Raw genomic sequence first — 4783 nt, 5'->3', positions numbered from 1 at the left:
ATTGTCCAATCTGTTGAATATTTTTTCAATGATTTTAGAAAACTGTGGCAGTAAAGGAACAGGTCTAAAGTTTGTCAATTGGAGTTTGTTTCCAGTCTTTCATTGTGTGTTGTAATTGTCCAGTTTGAAATGACGAATTGCTAATATACATAAAAGGTTCTGAAATTTCTTCAATAAGTAAAATCGCTTTCATATCAATTCAATGACAATCAGTTGAATGAATGAATGAATGAATGAATGAATGAATGGTTTATTTTGAGCCATGCAAACAGAACAAGAGAATGACATAAAATACAAAAGAAATATATAGACACATTATTTTTACACCTACATTGAAAACATTACATGCGACTAATCTTTTGTAGATGTCAAGATTGGCTCAAAATGGAGTGGGAAGAAGTAAACTTATTAGGTCCCACTCCTATACATATACAATATACATATACAATATATAATACAATAATATATATAATATAATTCAATTCAGTGGTTGCTGCTATATATTGTCTATATAAAATACATTTAAATTCACACACACTTACATATATACATATGTACACACACATATGTACAGAACACACACATATATACAATTTATATATACATAAATATATATATATATATATACACATACACACATAATCACATACATACACACATGCATATACCCAAAATACACACATATCCATCACACACACCCACACCCACACACACACACACACACACACCTATATAAATACTATAAATATAATAGTATATATAATACACATGGGCTTCACGGTGGGAGAGGGGTTAGTGCGTCTGCCTCACAATACGAAGGTCCCGCAGTCCTGGGTTCAAATCCAGGCTCGGGATCTTTCTGTGTGGAGTTTGCATGTTCTCCCCGTGAATGCGTGGGTTCCCTCCGGGTACTCTGGCTTCCTCCCACTTCCAAAGACATGCACCTGGGGATAGGTTGATTGGCAACACTAAATTGGCCCTAGTGTGTGAATTTGAGTGTGAATGTTGTCTGTCTATCTGTGTTGGCCCTGCGATGAGATGGCGACTTGTCCAGGGTGTACCCTGCCTTCCGCCCGATTGTAGCTGAGATAGGCGCCAGCGCACCTCCCGACCCCGAAAGGGAATAAGCGGTAGAACATGGATGGATGGATGGATATAATATACACTTTTGTCTAAACATTATTAACAGTTTATGGTGCCTATGGGAACAAGCTTTCATTTTGACTGTGATATTAGTGGTTAATAGTGGATCTGTGGCTGTGGAGCTACTGCCCCTGAGCAACAGGACCTGAGGACCACTCTTGCTATGTGTCCTATGCTGTGCATTAAAAGAGACGAGGGGAGCCCCCTGCCAGAGGAGTTATCCACGAACATAAGATCCCCCACTCGCCTGCCCTGTACTCCAGATAGTGTACTTATTATGTGTCCTATGCTGTGCATTAAAAGAGACGAGGGGAGCCCCCTGCCAGAGGAGTTATCCACGAACACAAGATCCCCCACTCGCCTGTCCTGTTCTCCAGATAGTGTACCCAAATCCGTTTTCTTAGTTTCCATCGGCACCAATTCTTTGTTCAGAATTCATATTTGTTTTTAGATTTGCAGAAAATTAGTATTACTCAAATTGCATATAGGATTGTTTGTGCACACACACACACACACACACACAATTCAATGTATTCCTCTTATTGATACTAATTCATATAGTTTAACTAGTTGGGTGATGTCATAGAAGTAGTAATAATAATGATAATATCAACAATGACTAAACAATAATAATATCGATAATGATAACAATAATAATAACAATATGAACAATAGCAATAGCAATGACAATAAATGATGACAATAATACATATAAAATAATGAAGACGATGATGATAAGAACAACAACAACAATAATAATAATAATCATTATTAGCCAGTGATGGAGTTTAACACTTAGGCATCCATGTTCACATTCATATACATTGCCCATACCATTTTTTTGTATCTCGTTTTGAACTGATGGACATTTGGACATTGCTTGAGCCCCACATCCAATCCGTTCCAAAGTTTCACTCCACGCACAGACACACACAAACTTTTCCTCGTAGTTCTTACTGTTGGAATAGTAAAGATACTACTCCCCCTTAGATTATGAACTCCTTCTCTGTGTTTGAAATGTTTTTGAATATTGGCAGGTAGAACCTTTTTGTTTGCTTTAAATAGTAATTGAGCTGTATTAAAATCAACTAGATCAGGCAGTTTTAATAATTTAGATTGTAAAAATAAAATATTTGTGTGGTCATAAAATCCCACCTTGTGTAAAATTCTTATAGCACGTTTTTGGAGTGTAACCAGGGGATGTAGTGAAGTTTTGTAGTTGTTGCCCCATATTTCTATGCAGTAATTTAGATATGGCAAGACCAATGAACAATACAATACATGCAGAGCTGTGTAATTTAAGAAGAATTTGGATTTATTGATAATAGAGATGGTTTTGGAGATTTTGCTTTGTATATGTCTTATGTGTGGTTTCCAGCATAATTTATTATCAATAGTGACTCCATCCATCCATCCATGTTCTACCGCTTATTCCCTTTTCGGGGTCGCGGGGGGCGCTCAACTACAATCGGGCGGAAGGCGGGATACACCCTGGACAAGTCGCCACCTCATTGCAGGGCCAACACTGATAGACAGACAACATTCACACTCACATTCACACACTAGGGCTAATTTAGTGTTGCCAATCAACCTATCCCCAGGTGCATAGTGACTCCTAAGAATTTAATTTCTGACACCGTTTCTAGAATCACGCCATCTATATATATTACTGGTCCTGGATTGGGATTGGAATAGCCGAATAACATAACTTTTGTTTTCTTTAAATTAAGGGATAATTTGTTTATATCTAACCATGCTTTTAATTTTGCAAGTTCATTATTTAGGGTGGATACAAAATTTGTATAATTATCGTTAGAATAGAAAATATTAGTGTCGTCTGCGAATATGACTAATTTTAATACATTTGATACTGTAAATATGTCTTTGATATACAAGTTAAATAACTTTGGAACAAGAACGGATCCCTGTGGAACTCCACAAGCAATGTCCAAATGCCCAGATGTAAACTCGCCCATCCTCACAAACTGCTGTCTTTGTGTTAAATAGCTCCTTATCCAAGTCAAAGCTACTCCCCTTATTCCATATCTGTATAATTTTTTCAATAATATTTGATGATTAATGGTGTCAAATGCTTTACTGAGATCCATGTAAATTCCAGCTGCATATTTCTTACTATCTAAGCTATTGGTTATCTCTTCTACTGCATCAATTATTGCCATAGATGTTGACCTTGCTGTCCTAAAACCGTATTGACTTCCATTAATTATCTTATGTTTATATATACATTTCTCTAATCTAATGTTAAATAATTTCTCAAAGAATTTGGAAAACTGCGGGAGCAAAGAGACAGGTCGGTAGTTTGTGAAGATGTGTTTGTTCCCATTTTTATATATTGGTATTACCTTTGCCATTTTCATTTTATTAGGAAATTGTCCTGTTTGGAAGGACAGGTTAAATATGTAAGTTAGTGGTTTGGTGATGGAATGTATGGTTTTTTTCACAAGTGTCATATCTATGTCAAAACAATCAGTAGATGTTTTATTTTTGCAATTATTAACAACATCTATTATTTCCTCTTCAGTTACTCCCAACAGAAACATACTCATTGGATTCATTTCAATCAGTGACTCAATTTCATTGCTGCTCTAATCAGGGATTTTGGCTGCCAATTCTGATCCGACATTTACAAAGAAACTGTTAAAACTCTCCACAAAATTATTCATATTATAATTATCTTGGTTGTTATCAGTGAAATAGCTAGGATACGAGTTATTTTTTGATTTGCCTTTAATTATTGTGTTAAGTATTCCCCACACCTCCTTAGTGTTGTTCTTATTCCTATGTAATATATTGGTATAATATAATTTCTTACAAGTCCTTATTAAATCAGTCAATTTATTTGTATATGTTTTATATCTATGTTCAGAGTCTTCAATCAGTTTCTTTGTATATTCATTTTTGGAACCAGGTTTTACATTACTTAATTTGATGAATTGTCTATATAAAGTGTTTTTCTTTTTACAAGCGTTTTGTAAACCCTTGGTTAACCATGGGCACTTTAAAGTTTTGTTGTTGTTTCTAATTTTTTTTATTGGAAATGTTTGGTTATCGACCCCGAAAGGGAATAAGCGGTAGAAAATGGATGGATGGATTTTTGGTTATATATTGAATTAAATATATCTATAAATGATTCAAAGGCACTATCCACATCCTTTTTATTGTATACGCAATCCCAGTTTTGCATTGTTAGGTCCTGATTTAATAGATTGAAAGAGTCTTCTGTTCTAACTCTTTTGTAAGTATATTTTTGCTGTGAATTCAGGTCTGTACTGGTCTCATCATTATACACTGTGAATACAGCCAGATGATCGGTTATGTCACAGACCATTACTCCACTGATGTTAGAAGACTGCATATTATTTGTGAAGATGTTATCGATGAGGGTTGCACTGTGCGATGTTATTCTAGTCGGTCTTGTAATGGTTGGGTATAAACTCATACTGTGCATCCTGTTAATATAGTTTTCTGTTGCTATGTGGTTATTTGGATTCATGAGATCAATATTATAATCCCCACAAATAAATATTGTTTTATTACCTATTTCTGAGAAAGTTTTTTCAGCCCACTCAGTAAATATTTCCACATTTGAACCTGGTGACCTGTATATACAGCTAACTAT

The sequence above is a fragment of the Nerophis ophidion genome, linkage group LG11 (genome assembly GCF_033978795.1).
Source record: "Nerophis ophidion isolate RoL-2023_Sa linkage group LG11, RoL_Noph_v1.0, whole genome shotgun sequence".
NCBI classification, from domain to species: domain Eukaryota; kingdom Metazoa; phylum Chordata; class Actinopteri; order Syngnathiformes; family Syngnathidae; genus Nerophis; species Nerophis ophidion.
Note: the sequence above shows the minus strand (reverse complement) of the source record.